Raw genomic sequence first — 25,220 nt, forward strand, 5'->3', positions numbered from 1 at the left:
ACTGGGTGGAAAGTACAGGTTTGAAAATTGGCTACTGGAGGGAGGTAAATGTCTCCGCTCCAAGGTGGCCCTCTCTGGGAGAGAGGGCGTCTCAACGACTCTTATAGAACTCAAGTTAAAGTTACAAACAGTTATGAAGTTGCTAAGGGATTTTTGTTAGTGGCACAGCCCTGGGTAGGAGGACATCGGCCATTAAGGAAATAGCCTCCAAGACAAGGGAGCGGAAGAAAGGGTAGAGTCACAAGCTCGGCAAATGAGGAACAGGTGGGCAAAGAGGGATATTCTAAATGAGGAGATGTGAAGCCAACAGGGGCCTGGTTGTGGGCACGCTTAATGTAAAAGGCCTCAATTCCCCGACGAAGAGGTGTCTGGTCGCGAGAGAATTCTGCAAAGCTTCCCTAGATGTTCTTTTTCTACAAGAAATGCGCTCGACCCATGGGGAAGAGCGGACACTAAGAGGGGCAGGGATAGGACAAGTCCACTGGGCATCAGAAAACTCCAAAAAGGGTGGGGTTGGGATTGTATTACACAAACAATGCGAATTGCAGGAGTGTGTGGCCACTAACCTGCTGAAAGGGAGGTTGCTGATACTACAGGGTACTATGGAAGGTGCGAGAGTGCTATTGGCAGAGTTATATGCGCCCAACCAGGGGCAAGCACACTTTATACTCAGTGCGCTTAAGACGATACAGGAGCGGGAAGCCGACTTGTACATCATAGGGGGGGACTTTAACTCCTGGGCGATTGAAATCTAGGACAGAAGGATGGGGGGACAGGAGGAGCTGAAGGGAGAAGAGGACAGAATGGGGCACTTAGGGCGGGCAATAGAGACGCGTGGCCTGGTAGATGTGTGGAGACGGCAGCCCCCGCAGGAGGAAGGATGCACCTTTTTCTCTGCCCCACACAAAACATACTCCAGGATTGATTAACTGCTACTAAACAGGGACCAGGGGACAAGGGTGGTGGGCAGCGAAATCAGACCGATGGGGTGGACCAACCACAACATGGTGCTTATGACCTTAGATATAACAGTGCTGTATATGCCGGATAGTAGCTGGCACTGTAATGAAACACTTTGGAGGGACCCCCTCTTCGCGGACCAACTAGCCAAAGCAATTGCTGAATACTTTGAGTTAAATGACACCGGGATGTACATACAGAAGTGATCTGGGATGCTGGGAAGGGCGACCTGGAGAGGGCTGCTGATCAGAGAGGGGGCGAGGTGAAAAAGGGAAAGAAATCTGAGGGAGGAGGGGTTGAGGAAAGAGATAGTGGAGGGGGGGGGTGCATGCTACAGAGGGGAACACAGATGAGATCAGGGAAGAGCTACTCCCAAAAAGAGCAGAGCTGAAAGTGCTGGGGATGGGAGAGACCATGTGTAAATTGAGGTATCTCAAACAGATATGTTACAAAAAAGGGGAAATGGCAGACGCATTACTGGCAGCGAGGCTCCGGGCGTAGAGAGCGGAAAGATGGGTATCCACTTTGGGGGACCCTGATGGGGACACACGGGTTGCACCAAGAGATATAGCAGAAGGATTTGCCCAGTATTATGAAAAGCTTTATGCATCTGAAGCCCCCAGCGGGGAGGCCACAGTGGGAGAATACCTAAGCGAAGTATACATGATTAAGCTTACAGGCCCGGAGGTGGAACACTTAGAGAGCCCAATAACACCTGAAGAAGTACAAGAAGTGATATTGCGCCTCCCGAATGGAAAGCCGCCAGGAGAGGATGGCTATACCATTGGGTTTCTATAAGCGGTATACAGGGGTCCTCTCACAACACATGGTGAAACTATGTAACCATATCCTGGAAACGGGGGAGGCTTCGGCCACGTTCAGCAAGGCACTCACATCAGTAATTCCAAAGGAAGGAAGGGTCCCAAAATATTTTCGTGGATCTTGAAGAGAAATTGCCCCAAATAGTCCACCCGGATCAAATGGGGTTTATAGCAGGGAGGCAGGGCCCTGATGCAATCAGGAAGACCCTGAATCTTATGGAACATGTCAGTGGTAACTCAGGGGACTGTGCATTATTGAGTTTAGATGCAGAAAAATCCTTCAACAGAGTTGAATGTTTTTTTTTATTTGCAGTATTGCATAAGATAGGGGTGGGGGAAAGAATGTGTAGAGCTACCAGGGCAATCTTTTCAGGACCCACGGCGCGGGTGGTTGTAAATGGGAAGAAGTCCAGGGAATTTGGTCTCAGTAGGGGCACTAGACAGGGATGCCCCTTGTCTCCCCTCCTCTTTGCCCTGACGATGGAGCCACTGGGGGAGAAGATACGTAGGGATGACCAGATAGGAGGTATCAGGGTGGGATACATAAGCCATAAATTAAGCATGTATGCGGATGACATATTGTTATATCTCTCAGGGGTTAGCGGGACGGTCCAGAGGGTGCTCCAGAAATTGGAAGAGTATAGAAACGTATCGGGTTTTAAGGACAATGTGAATAAGTCAGTGCTCTTCCTCTTGAGAGGGGTGACTGAGGAGTGAAGTAGAGAGTGGGGAGGGATTGGGATACCGGTGAAGGAGGACAGTATAAAGTACTTGGGGGTGAGGAAACCCAGGAATTTAAATGTCAGAGGGGTGGAAGAATGAGTTGCAGAGGGAATTGACAGGTAGGGAGAGGATATTGGACACAGAGAAGGGGTCAAGAGGACTAATATCCAAATTGTACCAAACTCTACTAGAGGCTCAGGGAGGGGAGATTGAAGTATTTAAGGAGATATGTGAAAGGGACATGGGAATGGAATTGGAGATAGACCAGTGGCAAAGGCTATATGAGAAAGCACATCGTACCTCAGTGCCCTGTCAATATAAACTTCATGGGCTCAAAATTCTGTATAGGTGGCAATGGGACTCAGTTAGGCTATCAAAGATGTATCCGGGAGAAGACCCCCACTGTTGGAGGAGATGCGGGCAAGTGGCAGACTATTGGCATATGTGGTTGGCTTGCGAGAAGGTGCAGAAGTACTGGAAGGAGATCCTGGGATGGATAAGGAGCGTAGACGGGATAGCCAGGCATCTGAATCCCCTTCTCGTATTTTTTGGGGGTGGAGGTGGTAGAGGGAGACAGGGCTAAACTCCCGCACATGCCAAACTATTTGTTGCTAGCAGCCAGGGCCTGCCTGGCAGGGGGATGAAAGAGAGAGGTACTCCCATGTGAAAGACAATGGGCCTCAAAGGCCCTAGATATGTATAGAATGGAGCCGCTGACCAGACAATTGCATGAACAGACTCTGCCAAGTAAAATGAAATGGTCAGCCTTCCTTGAGAAGTACGACCCAGATAGGCCACACTTAGAAGACAGAAATGGGAGCCCAGAGCCTATGGAAGATCCTGTGGGGGGAGTGTGAACTGATGCAGAAAGCAAGAAGAGAGGGGAAAATGGAGTGGAGAGGCGACTAGAGCCGGAGACAGGGAAAGGGAAAAGGGATAAAGCTGGCGGACCCCAACACAGGCCCCAGAGATATGTTGCAAAAGCTAGCTGCAAATGCGAAAGAAAAACGTGAACTTAAAGGTGGGGCAAGCGATGGAAAGAGCCAGATATAGCAGGCTCCAATGGGACAGCAGCCGTGGCCACCCCAGGGCCAAGTTAGAATGGAGGGGGTGGGGGTACAGGGGGTAGAAGTAAGGGGGAAGTTGGGGTAGAATTTAATAAGTTGCTGTTGGGAAGGGGGAAAGATTAAAAATAAAAAACTTGTAAGGTGAATCTCTTAATATGCGATTAAAAACATGTACTGTTTTAGTTCTGTCTGTGCCTATTCACTAATAAAGCTTATTTGAAGAAAAAAAGGCTGTAGTGAACCTGGAGCCTGGTTGAGGTGGATCCAGGGGTGAATCACCCAACGTAAAAGATTACGTAAAGGAAGTTTTGTTTTGTTATTTTTGACACATAAGACCCTCAGAGGCAAGAGATTTTGTACGAAAGAGACTTGGCCACAGAAAGTCCTGATATCGTTGAAAAGAACTGTCACCTCGTGTTGGAGAAGCCCAGTTGTGTGTTGTGCTGAGGAGTCCCGCCTTGTCCCGTGCTAAAACGTGGGAAAGGGAGACCCCAGCTATACCATCCTGACTTATCATTTTGTGACCACTTCTTTCTTTTCTGGTGAACATTATCCCACACTATTTTGGAACTTAGTAAGGATTGGCAATAGGTTTTCTTAGTATGGGCACTTTTTTTTTACTAGACTCCATTAGGACTACCATATTATTATTTAATGGTCGTAGCTTGCTCCCATCTTAGATTTAGGTTTAGATTAGGCGTTTCTCTCACCCATTTATACAGTTTAAAAAACACCCTTGAACTGTGTGGAATTATAGACGGGAGACAGGCGGATGATGAAAGTATATTTATTCTTGATAAGGCAGAAAACTTCTCAAGGTAACAAAATAAACAAGTCCTTCCAGTTTGCTTCACCAGTGTCTTGTCTTCACAGAGTATGCTGGCCTTAGTCCCAGCTTGGTTCTATCCCTTAGTATCCGGATAGGCCACCACTCTGACTCTCCCTCCTCTCTCTTCCCGATATCCTGTGGAAAGAGAATAAACACCCATCAGAATGGTTTGGCATGCTTTTATCAGAACAGTTGGGCTTAGGGCCCCACCAATCACTGAGCGTCCAGCCTAGCCCCCTTTCTATTGGTTCATGAGGCTTTGACCCGCCTCCCTTAAAGGAAGCCGTCCCGGCGTATTGCCATTCCCCTTTAAGCAATGGAAGATCCTCGCGTCGGTCACGTGCCCGTGGCCGTGCCGAGTAGGGGCATGGTCAGCTGCCTCATGGTTCCCTCCCGCTATGGTTAGCCCAGGGGTCGCCATGAGGAGCATGGCGGTGGCTGGTCGGCCACTCCCCCCTTCGCTCACCCCCATCTGGGCAGGCCTGAAGACAAGGTAAGCCAAGCCGAGGCACAGCCTGTCACGGCTCCAGCCGAGGCGAGTTTGGTGTATGCTGCGGCTCCAGCCGAGGCGCAGCCCACCGCGGCTCCAGCCGAGGCGCATCCGGTGCACGCTGCGGCTCCAGCAATGGCGCAGCCTGTCGCGGCTCCAGCCGAGGCATGTCCGGAGCACGCCGCGGCTCTAGCCGAGGCATAGCCTCACACAACCCCCCCCCCCAATCCCAGGCCGATCGGGCCAGGGAGAACACTTGGACAGATAGTCAGCCACTAGCTGGAACTTCGCAGGTTTGTGCAACGTGACGAAGTCAAAAGGCTGGAGTGAGAGGAACCAGCGGAGAACCCTCTGGTTCGTGTCCTTATGTAGAGTCAGCCATTGCAAGGGTGCATGGTCGGTGTAGAGCGTGAACCGGCGACCCAGTAGGTAGTATCGGAGTGAGTCAACGGCCCATTTGATGGCCAGACACTCCTTTTCAATGGTCGAGTAGGCCATCTCATGGGACAGTAACTTCCGGCTGATGAAGCACACCGGCTGCAGGTCCCCTCCTTTATCCTGCTAAAGCACAGCCCCCAGGCCCTGGTTTGAGGCATCCGTTTGCAAAAAGAAGTGCTCCTGGAAGTCCGGACAGCATAGGACAGGGTTCGATGTGATTCTTTGTTTCAGGTATGAAATGGCGTTTAGGGCCCTCGGGTTGTTGGTCAGGTTCGGAACTCCCCGAAGCCTCAAAGCGTCGGTCAAGGGGGCGGCCACCGAGGAGAAGTCGGGGATGAATCTCTGGTAATATCCGACCAATCCCAGGAAAGCACGAATCTGCCTCCTGTTAGTGGGGGTCGGTATGTCAAGTATGGCATGGGTTTTAGACAATTGAGGCTTCAGGATACCCCCACCCACTATATGTCCCAGATATCTGGTCTCGTGGGTTCCCAACGTAGTCTTCTTGGGGTTGATGTGCAACCCGGCTTTGTGCAAATCGGCCACTACCAGTTCCAGATGATCCATCACTTCCATCAGGCAGAGCCGGTGACTGCAGGCCCCCAGACAAAGGTATTTGAGCCCTCCGTGGGCCGTGTGTTGTTTTTCTGCCCATTCTTGGGCTGCTGCCATTGTTTTTCCCCTCGTGTGTTCTCCCCAGCCCCCCTCTCTCCCCTTCCGTGTTTCTCCTTGGTCCCCTCCCTCCCGCCTCCAATCCTCCCAGCTCCCCCCTGATTGGCTGCCGGCCCGTGTGTTCTCGAGGCTAGGCTGCCTGCAGTCCACCGCGCTCGCCACTTCCATCAGGCAGAGCCGGTGACTGCAGGCCCCCAGACAAAGGTATTTGAGCCCTCCGTGGGCCGTGTGTTGTTTTTCTGCCCATTCTTGGGCTGCTGCCATTGTTTTTCCCCTCGTGTGTTCTCCCCAGCTCCCCTCTCTCCCCTTCCGTGTTTCTCCTTGGTCCCCTCCCTCCCTCCCGCCTCCAATCCTCCCAGCTCCCCCCTGATTGGCTGCTGGCCCATGTCTCCTCCTCCTCTTATTGGTGCTACCAGGTCAGCCCCTGCCCGGCAGCCCCAGCGGCTAAGGGCCCCCTTAGGCAAAGGGCGGCTCCTTCCTTTGCGGCTCCCGGTGTGTCTGCAGGTGTCCGCAGGGAACGCCAGGGCCATTCCACCGCTTCATCTTGTGAGCTCCACCTGCTCCCTCGGCCCACCCCACCCCTACCTGTTCACTTCCTCGCAGTGCGGCTACACTTCTTTGTGTTCTTAATTTGTGGTAAGCTAGGGTTTTTCTCCCTCTGCAGGATTTTCAAATTAGGTGGCCTCTCCACTGTGTACCTGATACCCCTTACTGTGTTCTGAATTTGTGGTAAACTAGGGTTTTTTCTCTCTCTGCAGGATTTTCAAACTTAGGTGGCCTCTCCACTGTGTACCTGATACGCTTACTATGTTCTGAATTTGTGGTAAACTAACGCCTGCCGCTCTCTTCCTGTCCGCTTGCGCTTGTCCTGTCTTCCCCCACCCACTCCCTCCTATTCTATGGTGCTCTCTATCTCACCAATCTTTTCTAACTGCTTCTCCATTGACTATCCTGCTCTCCTCACTAAATCTGGTAGGAAAAAGTTTAAAAAGGACATCCTGGTCTCCAACCCAGGCCTCCCTATCGCTGACACCTACACTAGTGCCTCCTCCAAGGAAACTCTCACTGACATCCTCTTTTTCGTGCCTTCTCCTGACCTATGGACCCTTCATATGGTCTCTGTGCTCTCTCCTTTCTCCTCTTCTCCCATTAATGGTGGCACCCGTTGGGATGTCCTCTTGGCTTCCTTCCACTCCTCTAAGGCCATCATTAATGTCTATGCTAATGGGACCGTCTTGGTCCAAGGCCCTCAGGCCAACCTTCACGTCTTCGATAGACGCTTCCCACGCCTCATCAACTTCCTTTCCTCTCCTGCTGTGCCCCCTCCTCTGTCCTCGACTAACTTGCCTCTTCCCTCCCTCCCCACCCCCTCTCGTGCTCCTTCTTCACCTCCGCAGGGCGTACCTCTGATCTGTACCCCTCCCTGGAAATCCTTCAAAGATGGCAAACTTCTCCACATTGCCACTCTTAACTCTCGCTCTGCCGTCAAACATTCCTCTGATATCTGCCGCCTTCTTGAGGAACTTGACCTTGACGTACTCGGTCTCACTGAGACATGGTTCACGGCCAGCTCTGTCACCAGCTTTGACACACTCCTACCCGACCGTTACAAGATCCTCTCTGTGCCCAGGCCCAACCGTGCGGGGGGAGGTGTGGCCCTTATCTTCCCTGAGTGGATTCCTGCCACTGTTACTCCCATGCAGACCTACTCCTCTTTTGAATGTCTTGTCTGCCGACTCTCTCTCTCTCCTAGCCATTCCCTTACCGTGGCTACTATCTATCGGCCACCTGGTCAAATTTCCTCCTTCCTCTCCGAGTGGGCGGACCTCTCCTCCTCACTCCTGTCCTCAACCACTCAACTCCTCTTTCTTGGAGACTTCAACATCCACCTGGATGCCTCCTGTCCCCCCTCTGGACTCTTTCGCAACCTCTGCGACTCTCTCTCACTCTCTATTCTCCCGTCTGGGCCGACTCATTCTGCAGGGCACACTCTTGATGCCCTGATCTCCTCTGACCTTCCCCTCTCTATCCCTCTCTCCACTCCTCTCTCCTGGAGTGATCACTTTCTCCTCTCCTCCCACCTCACCCTCCCTACCCCACAGGCAAAGTCACCCCCATCACTGCCACCTTCCTTCTCGGTCATCCGACCCATGAAGCGCGTGTCAGTTGAGGCTTTCGCTGCCACCTTCTTGCCCCCTCCTCCCCCTTCGGCTGACTCCCACCCTGACACAGCCCTCTCCACTCTCCACTCTGCTATATCTGATACTCTTGATATCCTTGCCCCTGTCATGAGAATCCGCCTGAAGCCCAAAGCCAAATGTAACTCCTGGTATGACTCGGATCTCGTCACCCTTAAACGCAAGTGCAGGGTGGCAGAGAGGAAATGGCGTGCTTCATGTTCATCCTCTGACAAACTGGCCTGTCGCCTGCTCCAAAGGCAATACCGGCTCTCCGTTCTCACCAAGAAGAGAGCCCTTATCCAAGCCCGCATCTCTGCGGCATCTAACAATTCGGCCGAACTCTTTAAAATCTGCAAGGAGCTGGCCAACCCTGCTGCAGTCTCTACCTCTCCTGTCCCCTCCCAGGCCCTCTGCACAGCACTGGCCTCTCACTTCATTTCAAAAACTCAGGACATCCTGTCCTCACTGTCCTCCTATAACCTCCCCCCCTCTATTCCCTGCCCTTCCTCTGGCTCTTCTGCAGCCACCCCTCCTCTCTCCTTCTCTTCCTTTCCCCTTTTTTCTGCTGACGAGGTTTCAAGACAAGTCCGATCTATGAAAGTCTCGTCAAAACAGGTCCACCCCTGTTCCTCCAAAACTATCAAGGACCACATTGACTCCTTGGCTCCTGCCCTTGCTGACTTCTGCAATCACTCCTTCGCCTCTGGAGTCTTCCCATCCCCTCTCAAGCATTCCCTTGTGCACCCCCTTCTTAAGAAACCCTCTTCCGACCCTTCCTGCCCAGCTAACTATCGCCCAATCTCTATCACTCCCTTCCTGGGCAAGCTCCTGGAGAAACTGGCCATCTCCCAGCTTAATCTCCATGCTGAATGTGTTGGTAGTCTTCATGACCATCAGTCTGGCTTCAGAGCTGCCAGAAGCATCCGTGAGGACCTGCTCTCGAACATTGACTCTAACATTCCATGTGTTCTCATTTTGCTTGATCTCTCTTCTGCCTTTGATACTGTCAACCATACCATCCTGCTCAACCGTCTCCGTGATAACCTCGGTATCACTGGTCAGGCTCTGACGTGGCTGACCTCTTTCCACTCAAATCGACGCTCCCAGGTCCAACTGGGGTCTTTCCTCTCTGACATCTTCTTCTCTACCTGTGGTGTCCCCCAGGGATCTAACCTCTCTCCCTGGCTGTTCAACCAGTATCTGGCACTTCTCGCCCACCACATCGCCGCTCTCTGCCCCTACTTTCAGTTCTATGCGGATGATACCCAACTCATTTTCAGGCTACCCTCGGCCTCCTCTTCTCCTTCCCTCATCTCTGACTGTCTTTCTGCTATCCAGGAATGGTGTGCTGCCAACGACCTCTGCCTTAATGCCAGTAAGACTGAGATTCTACTCATCGGCACTCCCACACCCTCCTTCCCTGCTGCTCTCTGGCCGGCCTCTCTGGGCCCTCTTCCTGCTCCTACATGCAAGGAAAAAAACCTTGGGGTCATCTTCGACTCCACACTCTCCTTCTCTCCTCACATATCCGACGTATCTAAGAAGTCACGCTACCAGCTACACCTTCTCAGAGGTATCCTTCCTTTCCTCTCCTTCCCCCAGAAGCTCACTGTCTCTAGAGCCCTGGTTCTCTCTAAGCTGGACTACTGTAACAGCCTCTATCTTAATCTGCCCGCCTCTACTCTCCGCCCTTTGCAACTCATCCAGAACAGGGCTGCAAGACTTGTCCTTGGCCTCAAGCCCGGGGACCGTATCTCTCCAGGACTGAAATCACTACACTGGCTCCCAGTGACTGCGAGGATCAAGTTCAAAACCCTCTGCATTGTCCACAAGGCCGTCTGGGGCCTTGGGCCAAAATACCTTCAACTCTCTCTTCCTAAATATCTTCCTTCTCGAGCTCTTCGCTCATCCGCCTCCAACTCCCTCAGGGTCAGCCGCTTCTCCAAACAACAAGTTGGGGGCAGATCTCTTTCCACTGCAGGGGCCTCCCTCTGGAATAGCCTTCCTACCTCCCTGAAACTTGAGGAGAACCACCTCCGGTTCCGGAAGCACCTCAAAACCTTCCTCTTTGCCTCCGCTTTCTCTCCCCCTCTCCCCTGCTAATATTACTGAAACTGCACTGAATCTGCAAATGGGCCATTCACCGTTCTCGGCCCAGCCACTCTCTCCTGCACTGCCTCCACGGCAACCCCTGCACTACGGGACTGTGTCTGTATCCATACAGCCTCCCTTCCCAGCACTTGTCTGCACTTACCTCGCACTTGCCACCAGCTGGCCCTTGTTATTTATCCTGTACGATGTATGCTAATAACCCTGTACTGCACTTTCCCCTCTCCCTTTCCCCCATGCACTTTTCCCTTCCCCTCTACCCTTGCACTTGCGCAATCTGAATGACACCTGGCCTAGTAAGATCGTTGTCTGTCTCCCCTTGTTCCCCCCCCTGCCTCGTCGCGCCTTGAAACACTTGTGTATATGCGCGTTACAAATGCCTTATCATATCATATCATATCCAGATGTTCTCTCCAGGAACGGCTGTACACCACAATGTCATCCAAATAAGCAGCAGCGTATCCATCATGCGGTCTCAGTATGATGTCCATCAATCTCTGGAACGTGGCGGGTGCTCCATGAAGTCCAAAGGGCAGAACCTTGTACTGGTATAGTCCTTCTGGTGTAGAGAAGGCAGTCTTCTCCTTGTCCTGGGAGTAAAGGGGTATTTGCCAGTAGCCCTTGGTTAAGTCTAGAGGGCTCAAGTATTGGGCGGCACCCAGGCCCTCTAGACGTTTGTCCATTCGAGGCATTGGATAAGCCTCATAACTGGACACCGCGTTTAATCGTCTGTAGTCCATACAAAAACGGACCGAGCCGTCTGGTTTGGGAACCAGCACTATGGGGGATGACCATACGCTGACGGAGGGTTCGATAATGTCCATCTGCAGCATCTCCTCCACCTCGGATTTGATAACATTCCATCGGGCTTCAGGAATCCGGTAAGGCCTAAGTCTCACGGGTGGCCCGGGTACCGTCTTGATCTCGTGTACTAGTACATTAGTACGTCCAGGTAAGGCGGAAAAGGCATTGACATAGGGCGACAGCCTGCTTTTGACGTCTTCCTTCATCTCCAGGGTCAGTGCGTCTCCCCAATTGACAGCCTCCAGGGAATCAGGGTCTGTATTCAGGATCACTTCTGATTCTGGCTCCTCGATATTTACAAAGAGGCTTATGAGTGGTGCATTCCATTTTTTTAGAAGATTGATGTGATATACCCTATCTGGGGTGGCCCGGTCGGGTTGATGCACCCGATAGGTCACTGGGCTTAGTGCATCTGTGACTTTGTAAGGCCCTCTCCTTCTGGCCAACAGCTTGTTGGCGCTGGTAGGTAGGAGTACCAGTACCTGGTCTCCTGGCTTGAAGGTTCTCATACGACTCCCCTTGTTATAATTCGTCTCTTGGGTTGTTTGGGCACGGCCGATATTTGGCTTGGGCCAGCGTGCGTAACGCAGTCAGATGTTCCTTTAGCTCCTCGGTGTACTCAGTTAAGGACTCCTCTTCAGTCGCTTCCCACTCTTCCTTCACCAGATCCAGTATGGTCCTTGGTTGTCTCCCAAATAAGAGCTCGAAGGGGGGAAAAACCGGTGGAAGACTGGGGGGTGTCTCTTACCAACACCAAAGGGATCACCCTATCCCAGTTTTTCCCGGTTGGTCCCGTCACCCTTCGTAGCATTTTCTTAATCGTCTGGTTATAGCGTTCTACCAGTCCATCGGTTTGGGGATGGTATACCGAGGTCCTCAATTGTTTGATTTGGAGTTGTCCACTTATCTGTCGTAAGAGGGTCGACATAAAGTTGGTACCCTGGTCTGTGATTATTTCTGAAGGCAACCCTACTCGGGCAAAAAACGGGATCAGTTGGTCGCACAACAGTCGGGCCGACGTCCCCTTCAGGGGGAAGGCCTCCGGGTATCGGGTGGCGTAGTCTAATATGACCAATAGGTACTTATATCCCTGGCTGGCGGATTCCAGGGGTCCAACTATATCCATGCCGATCCTCTGGAACGGGATCGCTATGAGAGGCATCTTGTGTAGCGGCGCCTTTGCGGGTAGAACCCCGCTAGTTAGCTGGCAAGTGGGACAGTTTTTACAAAATTGGGCAACCTCCCCATAAATGCCAGGCCAGTAGAACCTCTTTAAAAGGTTTTGTTGGGTTTTAAGAGAGGCCATGTGACCCCCACAGGGATGGTTGTGGGCTAGTTGGAGCACTAGGGGGCGGTGACCTTTTGGAAGCACCAACTGTTCCCTCATGATATCGTCGTCGCCCTTATACTTCCGGTACAAGAGACCCTGACGTAAGAGGAATCCTGGACCACTGGCCAGGTTGGGTTCCCCTTCTTTGGGCGGCCCGTTCCCTGGCTACTCGAAGAGTGGGATCGGTTAGGGTCTCCCCTCGTATGGTGTCCTCGTTGTCTTCCAACTTCCAATCGATGGGACGTGTCAAATAACTAGCCTGACACCAGGCCATCCGGGTTCGCCTTTTTCGCCCAGGGAGGGATTCCCGGGAACCAGAGGCCGTCCCCGTAACCTTGGGTTCGGGCGGTGTCTTCTCCTTTTCCTCTAGGGCCCTGAGTGCCTGATTAAAGTTGGGGAGATCGGTCCCGATCACCACCGGGGCAGGGAGATATGGTAGGACGGCAGCCCTTAAGGGAGTGATGTTTCATTCAAGTCAATCACCACATCCTTCATCGGATAACACTTAATGTCCCCATTAATACATCTAATAGCTACCGTGATATTAGATAAGCAGGGTGTGTTACTCACGATTGGTGATATGGCGGTCTGCCTGCTGCCGCTGTCCAGGAGGGTGTGTGTTGGTCTGCCGTCGACTCGGATGTCCACCACATAAGGACCCGGGAGGCACTCTTCGTCTACCGGGTGCAGGTAACCAATGTCCATTGGCTCAACGGATCTTTTCTTGGGACAAAATCTAGCGATATGGCCCCACTCATTGCAGTCATAGCATTGCGGCTGTTTATAACCAGGGGTCAACAACGGGGTCTTCTCGTCTACTCCTGGTCTCTTGTCCTCTAGTCTCCTGGGGTTCTCAACGGTGGATCTCCATCGTATGGGCAGGGCTCGGCTACCCCTACTCATAAGGGGGTCGGGTACTGGAATGGCTATGTCGGCGGATACTCCGGTAGGCTGTAGTCGGGGTTGGCCGGCCTTCTGGAATGCTGACGCAATGTCCGCGGCTTCGGTTAGGGAGGGCCGGTGGTGCTGTCTGACCCACCTCTGCATATGCCCTGGTAGGGCTTCTATGAACTGTTCCAAGATGATTTTGTCAAGCAATGGTTGATTAGCGGGGGTTGGAGCCAGTAGCCACTTCTCAACCAGGTCCTTTATTCTATAGAACAGCTGGCGCGGGCTTTCCCCAGCCTTGAGACGGGTCTCCCTCAATTGGATTCAGTAGGCTTCATCGTCCAGGCCTAAGCGATCCAGCACTGCGGTTTTATTCTCCCCATACGGGGTGTTGCCATTGGGATTCACCGTCTGGTATGCGCCCTGCATCACTCCAGGCAGGAGGGGGGCAACGTACTGTCCCCACCGATCCGGGGGCCACTGTGCGTTCCTAGCAATCCTTTCGAAACTAGTGAAAAAAAAGGCAGGGTCTTCTCCCTCCTTATATTTTTGTAGGAGCGTCGAAGGTACCAGTGGTTGATTTCTGGTGTTGGCTACGGCATCTGTGAGACGGGACATCGTCTCATGCTGTTTGTCCTGGGCATTGGATTGTAGGGTGCTCTGTAACTGAATGGCCTGTTGAAAGGCTTGCCTATGCGCGGCTGCCTGTTGGGATTGCAGCTGGATCAGTTGCTGTAGTTGCTGTTGGCCCTTGGCCAGGGTTTTAATCAGAGGTTCCATAGCGCTGTCTAAAATCCCACCTTCGTCGCCAGTGTGGAATTATAAACAGGAGACTGGCGGATGATGAAAGTATATTTATTCTTGATAAGGCAGAAAACTTCTCAAGGTAACAAAATAAACAAGTCCTTCCGGTTTGCTTCACCGGTGTCTTGGCTTCACAGAGTATGCTGGCCTTAGTCCCAGCTTGGTTCTATCCCTTAGTATCCGGATAGGCCCACCACTCTGACTCTACCTCCTCTCTCTTCCCGATATATTGTGGAAAGAGAACGAACACCCATCAGAATGGTTTGGCGCGCTTTTATCAGAACAGCTGGGTTTAGGGCCCCACCAATCACTGAGCGTCCAGCCTAGCCCCCTTTCTATTGGTTCATGAGGCTTTAACCTGCCTCCCTTAAAGGACGCCGTCCCAGCGTATTGCCATTCCCCTTTAAGCAATGGAAGATCCTTGCGTCGGTCACATGCCTGTGGCCGCGCCGAGTTGGGGCATGGTCGGCTGCTGGGTGGTTCCCTGCCGCTATGGTTAGCCCAGGGGTCGCCATGAGGAGCACGGCGGTGGCGGGTCGGCCACTCCCCCCTTCGCTCACCCCCATCTGGGCAGGCCTGAAGACAAGGTAAGCCAAGCCGAGGCGCAGCCTGTCGCGGCTCCAGCCGAGGCGTGTTTGGTGTACGCTGCGGCTCCAGCCGAGGCGCAGCCCGCCGTGGCTCCAGCCGAGGCACGTCCGGTGCACGCTGCGGCTCCAGCCGAGGCGCAGCCTGTCGCGGCTCCAGCCGAGGCGTGGTTGGTGTACGTTGCGGCTCTAGCCGAGGCGTGTCCGGAGCACGCTGCGGCTCTAGCCGAGGCGTAGCCTCACACACTGTGATCACTTGTCTGTATTTACTGTTGCTATTATGAGTTCTTTACATAGCCCAAGATGGAAAAAGAAACTCTTACGAAGGTAGAAACTGGTAGAGATAAATTGGATTTTATGGGTTTTCTAATTTTGTTTAGCCTTACATCAATTAGTATTGAAGACTTTCATTGAAAATAAAGCTATGAATATTCTCCTTTTGCATAACAGGTTTCTATTAGGATTATTTTGTCAAAATTGTCATGTTGGTTTATCATGTGATATGTGCACTTTCCAATTCAGGTCTGCACAACAGGGCATTATTTTAAATCCTTATAGTCCAACATTTACAAATAGTTGCGCCTTGCTGTACAATAAGAACTGGGAAACAATATGGTCAAGTGCCTAAGCTCCTAACTGCGCTCAAATCCAAGCTTCACCACTTAGCCAAAGTGCAACTCATTTAATCTCATAGTGCTTAACTTGTCAAAAGTCTCAGTTACTAAGCACTCCAAAATGTTTAGCCCCTACAGTCTTTAAAAAGGCATCACCAATGGTTTACCCGGTTGCAGTATTCCTTTATATATAATATTAACACTTGCAGCTCATCATTGACCTCCTCTGAGTCAATCAGAATGCTAAGAATGCAATCAATAACTGCTGTTATTGACAGCATCCTGATTTACGAAGCGAGCGAACAGGAAAACCGCAAAAGCATTTCTCTGCATTAAAGAAATGTCCCAGCAAGAACAAGAGACTAACGCCCCGAAAGTATCTTTTTTCACTGCACCAGTGTGACAAGGAACATTCAATTTAATGCAATAAAGTGTAATCTAAAACATGTAAAAATGCGTTCACTTTCATGTAGAGAAACCATTTACTTTACATAACACCCAATGACAGCTCTTGTTAAAACTGCTTGAGTTCAACTGAGCTTACAGTTGAAATGCTTACATTATAAATACAACCTCATTATTGAAATAATACACAATAAATCCACATTTAATTTACATGCACATGTTTTCCATTTACTTTATTACCTATTGAACTAGTGTCGTTTATTATACCATTGTATCTCATAAACCTGTATTGCTATTACCACTATGGGCTAGCAACCGTAAAGAACTCTGGAGGGGTCATTATCACTTGGGATAGTTACCCATCTCAAATTAATTGCCCAAGGCAGGTAAAGGTCTCCTCCCTCTATCTATAAGGCTACAATAGTGACCATTCATATATTGCAAACCACAGTCATGCGTCTCTTTGATCATTCATGGTAACACCACTTGAAAACCATGACCAATTTCTGATCTCAGTCTATGTTGTGATATGTGCACTGTCCTATTTCATGGCAAACTCATACCTGTCTTCTCTAACTATGCTATGGCATGTATACCTTACTCCTTGCTTCCACGTGGTGTCTTGTATACATGCTTGAGCATTCATGCATTCTGTGAGGCTGCTAATCGGAGTGCTGTGCCTATGTAGTGTAAGTAACTCATGGTGGCAATAGTAAAGACAGACACAAGTGATCACACTTCAAAGGTGTTCGTTAAACTGTATGCATGAGTGACAAAAATGCCTAATCTTAACCTAAACCTAAGATGGGAGTAAGCTACGACCATCAAATAATAATAAGCCAATCTGTAAGAAGGAAGGACTACTGCCGGGGATTTTGCAGAGTTCATTTTATTGATAAGGTATTTCGACAGGAAAAGGTTCTCCTGGAAGTTGCTTCACTCTCAAAGGTTTTCTTAAGTCTTAGTGGCTGGAGGTTGCAATAGGCCGTCTGCTCCTACTCGTTAGAGCCGGGATAGGCCCACCAGTCTTCTTCCTTGCCTTCTCAAGTTCTGCTGATGTGTATGAGAAAAAAGACCCACCATCAGCGTCTTCATTTACACTTATCCCCACTTGGTTACGGGATCGCCAATCAGTCTCCTTCTTGTTAGGATGTTCTCTGATTGGGACGGTTCGTAGGGCCCCGCCAATTGCCAGAGCCGCCGTTCATATCCCAGCAGTAATGCACACCCTGGTTGAGGAAGACATGGACCGGCCTCCGACAACACTGTAACAGCATCCGATGGGCCGCCGGAATGTACCCCTGTACAACAGGCAAGGATGCGTTCCATTTCGCGCAGCCAGCCGTGACACCGAGAGGCTCTTTGGGTGGAACGAGTAGCAAGGCCTGTAACAAGGTGAACTGTCCCCAACCCACGCTATGGCATGATGACAGGTAGCTGCGGTAAGATCCCGGGTAGGAAAAAGAGGATACGGATCCATTTGGCATCCAATCCCAGTGTCCACCTTCAACATTATAGACGGCTGCACCTCACACAGTCCTAGTAGCATCTTGTCAAATAAAAAGGGCCTACACTAAAAAAAAACTATTGCCAATCCTTACCACTACCGGTAAGTTACAAAAAGAGTGTGGGATAATGTGCACCAGAAAAGAAAGAAGTGTTCACAAAATGATAAGTCAGGTTGGTATGGTGGGGTCCCCCTCCCCACGTTTTTAGCACGGGACAAGGCGGGACTCCTGAACACAGCACACTCCTGGGCCTCTCCAACACAAGGTTCATCAGTCTATTCCACGATACCAGAACCTTCAAGGGCCAAGTCTCTTTCCTCAAAGTCTCTTGCCTTAGAAGGCCTGCTGGAACAAAATAACAAACAAACAAACAAATAAAAGTTCCTTCAGTGGTCTTGCACCTTGAGCGATTGCTCCTCGCCCCTAGGATCTCCCTCCGCTGAGCTCGGATCCACCTTGCAAAGTGGGCCTCCTCCTGTCGGGTTCACTACGGCCTTCTTTAACATAGTTCATGAATTTGTAACACAGTTCATGATTTGCTCATTTTCATCAGAAAGCGTGGGTACCCTTCTCCAAGCTTTCTTTCGGCATCCCTCTGTCGGGGTCACACTTGCCTTATTCCACAGTTCACAATCTTTATCAGAAAGTTTGTTTGTTTGTTTATTTTATTTATATAGCGCGCCTGACCCATGGGTATCTGGCCGCTGGTAAAAGGACAATTGGTTACATGTTGCGAAAACGTATGCAGGTGCATAGGTCACATAATATATGTTACAATCATTTAAGAATACATATGTCACTTAGGGTACATCGTGCAGGGGAATACTTCGGTCATGATATACCAGGCAAATTAGAATCAATACAGTACATTGGTACAAGCATATGTCGCATAGTAAAAGTCATACAGGAACAGGTGGAGTCATGTATAGGCAGGCTGGGTACAGAAGGCTAGGGTGGAGATAAGGTTAGTTCTTATTGAGTAGCCAGGTGATAACACCTCTTATGAAGTTTTCGAAAGCTTGTATCATTTTTATATCCTGAGGGAGTGTGTTCCAAACTTGGGTGGCCAGGACAGGGAAGCTGGAGCCAACCGCTCTTTTGAGGTTGTATCTTGGAACCAAGAGGTAGGTGGTGTTGGAGGATCTGGTAGTACGGTTAGGCGATCTCATGGTGAATTTGTCTGTCAGATATGGTGGTGCGCTGTGGTTCAGTGCTTTGTGGGTAAGGCAGAGAGTTTTGAGGTTGATTTTGTCTTGAATGGAGAGCCATTTGCAGAGCTTTCTAGTTGCAGATATGTGCTCTTTGCTAGGTATATTCAAGGCAGCTCTGAGCGCATTGTTTTGCAGAATCTGTAGTTCAGGATGGACTTGTTGGCACCTAAGTAATACCATTACAGTAGTCCAGTTTAGATTGTGTAAGTGCTATGGCGAGAATGAGACAGCTGTTAGGTGATAGTAGTGGTCTACACGCCCTGATCAGCTTTCCTGTATAGGCAGTAGCTGAGGCGGTCATATTTACATGTTTAGTAAATTTGGAATTTGGATCGAAGTAAAACCCTAAGGATTTTACGTCTTTGGCAATGGGTATGATGTTCCCATCCATGCATATGCTGGTGAAGTTAGGGCTGAGTTTCTGTAAGTTGGTTTGTGATCCTACCAGGAGAATCTTAGTCTTCTCATCATTCAGACAGAGGCCATGTTGGGCCATCCATACCTGAATGATGGAATAGATTTCATTAATCCTAGCTAAATCTGTGTCATATGTGCCTGATAAAGGTAGGAGTATCTGGGTGTCCTCTGCATAATTAGTGTAGGTGACACCCAGACGGTCCAGTTTATCAAATAATGGCTTTGTAAAGATATTGTACAAAGTAGGAGACACACATGAACCCTGTGGCACTCTACAGGTAATAGGGATAGGGTTGGCAGCTGCCGAGGGTGAGAATACCTGCATGGTCCTATTATCAAGGAATGACTGAATCCACTTAATAGCTGATCTTGAAAAGTGAGCCGCTGATGCGAGGTGGTCACAAAGTACCTTGTGGTCGACCAGGTCAAAGGCTGCCGACAAGTCAAGGAGGAGTAGGATAGCCACTTTGCCTATATCTTTTAGTTCGTCAATCTGGCTTTTAAGATCAACAAGGGCAGTTTCCGTTCCATGTTGTGGTCTAAAGCCAGATTGTCGTGAACCAAGTAATTTGTTGGTCTCAAGGTTATTTTGGATTTGGAAATATGCAACCCTATCTAATATTTTTAAAAGAAATGGGACCGTTGTAATCGGTCTATAATTAGTGGGTATCGATGGGTCTAACGTTTGTTTTTTGAGTAGTGGAAGCACCCATGGTTCCTTTAAATTACCTGGTACAGAGTTACCGGAGAAAGATGAATTAATAAGTTTAGTGATAAAAGGGGCCAAATCTCTAGCTGCGTCTTTTATGATCTGAACAGGGCAACTGTCACCTTTACAGTTAGAGGGTTTTAAGGATGCTATAATTCTTTGTACTTCAGGTACTGTTACATTGGTGAATTTAAAACCTAAGTCTGTATTTGTGGGGCTAGGGGTGGTCGGACTGAGTAGATTGCCAGCAGTTATTTGGTGTCGCTTGTTGGCTATTTTCATCTGAAGACCAGTGATTTTGTTGGTGAGTGCATTTTGGATGCTAGTGCACCAGGGTTTGTCCTTTAAGCAGGAGTCTGCAGGTGGTTTGGGATTTTCCAACTCTCTTAGGATGTTAGACAGTTCTTTTGAGCTGGAGCTTGCTTGGTTTATCCTCTCATTAAAGATATCTTTTTTGGTACGGATAATCTCCTTTTTGTAGATGTCAGTAATGTTTGCCAGGTTGGTTTTGTTCTTAATGGAGGGGTTGTTCTTCAAAAGAGTCTCGAGTTTCCTCTTTTCTGTGCGTAGTATTTTAAGTTCAGGGGTAAACCAAGAAGTCAGATGTGCTCTTGGTTTCCCACTGCACATTTTTAGAGGCGCTACAATGTCTAGGGCTTTGATCATAGATTAATTATACCGGTCAACCATCAGATTCGGGTCGCTGGTAGGGGGTAGTGCATTTAGTAATGGGATGAATAGAGCAAGGATAGCCTCAGCAGTTATGTTACGTTTATTTCTGATCAGGCAAGGTGGTACCGCCGGACATTTGAACAACTCTAAGTTGTTGATGTTAAGGTCAAATGGGAGGAAGTGGTGGTCGGTCCATAATAGGGGAGATGACTCCTTTATTATGATATTACAATTTAGGTCTGCTACCCAGTCAAGTGCCTACCTTTCTCGTGGGTAGGTTGGGTAATCTTTTGTAAGAAACCGTGTTCTACCAAGGCGTTGGCTACCGATATGGTAGGTAAATCATTAGGATCATTGTAGCTGAGGTTGAAGTCACCTAGGATGATGTTTTGTGCTGTAAGTTTAGTGTTATCTGCTGCTATAGCAGAGATGTCTTCTTCAAATGATCCCAGGGGACCCGGGGGCCTGTAAACAATGTGAAAGGTGATAGTACTTCAAGCTGAAGTTTGGAATTTGACAGATAAAAGTTTGCATGAAGTTACCGGTAGCGAGGTGGCTATTCTCATGTCTAGGGTGGATCTAAAGATTATGGCGGTGCCCCCTCCTCTAGCGTTTGGTCTGTCAGCTCTTAGAATGGAATAGTTTTCGGGGACTGCTAGGGCAATAGACGGGCCGGCTGCATCATGTAGCCAAGTTTCAGTTACTGCCAGGAAGTCAAGATTGTTAGACAAGATAGTGTCTGCGATCTCAGTTGTGTGGGCTACAAAACACCTGGCATTTAGTAGAGCCCCTTTTAGTGGGTGCTTCTGGATAAGGTGGGGGTTCTTGGAGGTCAGGGTCACTTTAGGCTTGTTGTGTTGTTTTTTCCGGTTCGCTTTTTGGTCAGTGTGTTCTATAGGTAGTGTAGTGTAGGTTTTCGATTCACTAGTCGGTTATAGCCCGTAAGGAGTCTAGCTCTTAGTCTATTATTTCTGACAGTGGTGTCAGGGTGGATACTGGGTATAACTGTAGGTAGATTAGGTTTGATATTGTCATAGGTTGTAGTATTGGGACTAAGATTATTCTTTCCAGGTGAGTCAAAGTAGTGGTTAGGAAGGAATAGTGTAGGCCTGATACTTGAGTCCTACCTGAAGGTACTCGGTGTAGGTAGGAAAGGGGTGGCCTTAATTATGGTTGTGAAGTTGGAGGTGGGGCTTTGGTTGGTATCTGACGGAAACTCCATCGGGACAATATTGCATGAGCAAATGTTGAGCCAGATAATGTAGAAAAGCTGTGGGAAGAGGTGGAATGTGCTACCCATGGTGTGTGGGCTATCAACGGGGGGGCAAAGGCGTGTGCCAGAAGCCAACTGGGATCGAGCAGAGGCCTAGTGGGTCTGGTCTGCACGGATAGGCTAGTTCGTTATATCAGCGAACGCCCCTAGACTTAATTGAGGTTTGCGCAATGGGGTAGGGTAAAAGTGGGGCTCCCTTCCCCTAGCTTTCTCTCGGGAATGGGTCAGAGACATTCCATTGTACAAGAGATTGAACGTGACCCTTGTAGGACCACTCTGACATCTCACACCGCCCTTTCCTAGGGCCTTCTGGTACTTGCAGTTTCAACACAAAACAAAGGGGGCCAGCGAAAGTCCTTCGAATGTGCTCTCTTGCGGTGCCTGACCACTCTGCATCTGGCCCTTGTCTGGGCTTTCCCAAAAGTTCAAACACACACACAAGTTCTTTCTTCTCAAGTTCCTTGCGTTCATATAATGTTGCCACTTGCAACTTTCGGCTCAACAAAGTTCAGTTTGCTATCAGCTTCCTCCAACTCACCAGCTGTGTTGAACCCATTGGCTTGTCTTGCTGCTGGAGTCAAGGACGGTATCACGGTAGCCAGCGTGCCTCCCCACCTCTGCTATCAATGTGGGAGGCCCCCATGCACCGTTGATATCTGTTCCTCCACACACCAGCTGTAACTCCCGGTCTTATGATTTCCCTTTCGGAGGCTTTGTGGGTCTGAGTTGAAAAGGGCAAGGGTAGTTCCCCCTTCGCCGTCCCTCCAGGTCTTACTGCCTTTCTCCTCCATTTGAACTGCCGGTCTGGTATAGCTGTGTCCTCATGCGTTCAGCCTTGCTCGTAGTGTGCTCTCGAGCTCTTCCTTTTTTTAGTTTTTTAAACTTGGTTTTATTTGCATTTTTATAGAGAATCATAAACCTTTAATTTAACAAACCTATTCAGGTGCAACCCACTTTAACAATGACCGCTAGATCCCCTCTACCCCCACACCTCCACACACACCCTTTTCCCTTCCCACCACCCCCACCCCTTCCTTTAACTCAACTTCTGTTTAATAGTGTGGAATACCGCTCATAATGTCTGAGTTCCGAAGGTTGTACCAGTGTCTGTGTCCATCCCCTCGTGGCTCCCCTTCGGGACCCCCCCTCGATTCCCCCCTCTCCTCCTTGCACCCCTCCCCGTGGAGCATCCATTGGATTAGTCCACTTGACTGCTGTCCCACAACCCTCACTTGAGCAGTAGGGCAAATCACTCAGCATGGAATTCTTCCATTCTCTCATTCACCACTGCTGTGAGTTTTTCCATAACTATCATGTTTTGTGCTTTCCCTTGCCACACCTCTATCGTGGGTAACGTGTCCTTTTTCTACCAATGCGCTATGGCCAACCTCCCCGCTCTTAACATGGCTTCACACATCCTCAGAAGTCTCTGCTCCTCCCTATCTTTCTGTGGGTGCCCAAGTAGAACCTGCAGAGGGTCTAGGTCTAACCCTATCCCTGTTATCTCTTCCATCTAACTTAGAACCTCTTTCCAATATACTTGTACCTTGGGGCACCTCCACCACATATGTGCCAGGGTTCCTCGGTTACCGCAACCCCTAGGGCAGTTGTGTCCCCCCTTTCAAGGCCAGCTGACCACTTCTGTGAGTGCATGAAACCCTGGCGCCCCACCTCGAACGGTGGACCCTATATTGAGGACATAAATGTCAGGAATCAGGGCTGGCAAAGACGTGGAGTTCTAAAACATGCCTACGAAGACATAAGGAGCTTTGAAGGACACGGAAACTACAGTTCCCAGCATCCTCCATACCTTTTTGTAGTTCTGCAAGCGCGCGCTGCCAGCTGTATTGAATTAAGAACAGCTTATTAGCAGGCAACGGCAGCAGGCAGGTGTGGCTTATTCTGATTCAGCAACACAGGCGGAGGCAGGCGTGCCGCGTGCAGTGAGGAGTGATGCACACTATGGATGCTTGAATTCAAGGCAGCAGCGTTTCACAGAAGGAGCAGGAGGGGCTCGAGGCTGCAGACAGAATCATGGCATTACATTCTTTGTCTGGGAAGTCCCGTGGGCCTTCCCAGAACAAAGCTAAGTACTTGGGGAAATACTGTGATTGTGTATGCTATGAAAGAGGGACGCAGATAACTGTACAGCCTGTCATTATTTGTCTGGGAAGTCCCGAGGGGCTCCCAGACCTAAGATAAGTAACGAGCACGCTCTGGGGCATAGTGTGTTGGGCTAAAACCTACATTACATGCTGAATTATGATGTACATCTCATATGTAGTAACCTTTGGCAACCAGGGTATTGTTGTTGTTCCGTGTTAAGAAAAACACAGGGACAAAGGCTTCAGGACTCTACATGACCAATGGGCATGACTTTAATCTCCATTAGTGAAGTGAACTAGTGGGGGCCTCATTTATGTTGTATGTTGCTTATGCTGCCCGACGGGCCATGCGTACTGTCTGATCATTATGGGAATTTCCCTTCCTGTGTGTTTCCATCCTGTTGCTTGCTCTATGTGTTTTGGTGAACCAGCAGTGTGTAGTACATGTATTAAGGTGTGCTATTTATGAATCAGGCAATATCAGCACTTCAAGTGTATTTGTGTTGGTTACATGTTAGATAGGATAGGGTTCTTCCCTGGTGTTTCCCCTGTCCCATCCAATTTAGGAGTTCCTTACCCTCTCTCCGGTGTTCCTAAATTCCCCAATCATGTCCACAACCTCTCCCTAACCCCTCTTCCCCCCCATTGGCTGCCACGTGGCGACCTGTTTCTCATATCAGGCGCCTGTGCCAACCACGGTGGGAGGGTCGAGTTCATTTGGCTTTCGTGGGAGAGTGTGGATCTCTCTTCCCTTCCAGTTAAGTGTGATTGTGACAATAGGGGAGGGCCATGATATATACCCTCGTGTTTATATCAAATTCCGCCAGACTGACCAAAAAACTCCCAGCGTAGGGTGGGACTGCAGTTGTTCCGGTATTGATATAGGGGGGAGAAGTAGTCTCTCACCTACAGAGGATGTGCTACCAGATCCTCTAAGTAAGTCCAGTATGTCCTTGACTCCTCCCTCATATGTTCTAACATCGCTCTGGTTTGTGCTGCCTGATAGTACCGGTCGATATCCGGGAACACAAATCCCCCCCTATCCCTTGGAAGGGTTAGAGTAGTCATTTTTACTCTTGGGGGTTTATTTCTCCATATAAACCTTCAGAGATCCCCTGTGACTTCTCGGAAGAACTTGTCTGGGAGCTGATTCGGGGTGGCCGTAAACACGTATAGCAGCCTGGGGAGGACATTCATTTTTAGAGGTCATCCTTCCGTACCAGGTCAAAGTAATCTCTTCAAGTCTGCCGTGAGCTGCGTGCGGAAGGGGTCCTAATTGGCCGCCACCATTTCCCCCAAATCTCGTGTCACCCATATGCCCAGATATCGAATGCTTTTCTGGTTGACTGTCATACCCTTTTAACTTCTTTTCGTATCTAAGAGCGGGCTCTGTGGCAGTGAAGGCAAGATAACAGACGAGCCCCACATTGATTTTGAGCCCCGAATATCGGCCATACTCAGCTATCTGGGCCATTAATGCTAGTAGGGAGACCTGAACATTTGTGAGATAGTGTCAGGAATCCACACACTCCCGTTATTCGAGGCACACATGAGCGGTCTATCCATTCGTTACCTGCTTCTCGTTCACGGAAGAACAAGAGAAAAAG

The 25,220-nt window shown here is 49.7% G+C and overlaps 1 long non-coding RNA gene across 1 annotated transcript in view; it reads right to left on the reverse strand.

Moving 5' to 3' along the window:
* Window positions 1-4,373: 4,373 nt before the first annotated feature.
* LOC138524688 (uncharacterized) overlaps window positions 4,374-25,220 on the reverse strand; it is a 137,704-nt gene continuing 116,857 nt past the window's right edge. The window contains exon 3 of the long non-coding RNA XR_011283342.1: window positions 4,374-4,535. This is a non-coding gene — a long non-coding RNA (uncharacterized lncRNA). The remainder of the gene's footprint in view (window positions 4,536-25,220) is intronic.

The sequence above is a fragment of the Ambystoma mexicanum genome, chromosome 1q, assembly GCF_040938575.1.
Source record: "Ambystoma mexicanum isolate Mex_15411 chromosome 1q, UKY_AmexF1_1, whole genome shotgun sequence".
Classification (NCBI taxonomy): domain Eukaryota; kingdom Metazoa; phylum Chordata; class Amphibia; order Caudata; family Ambystomatidae; genus Ambystoma; species Ambystoma mexicanum.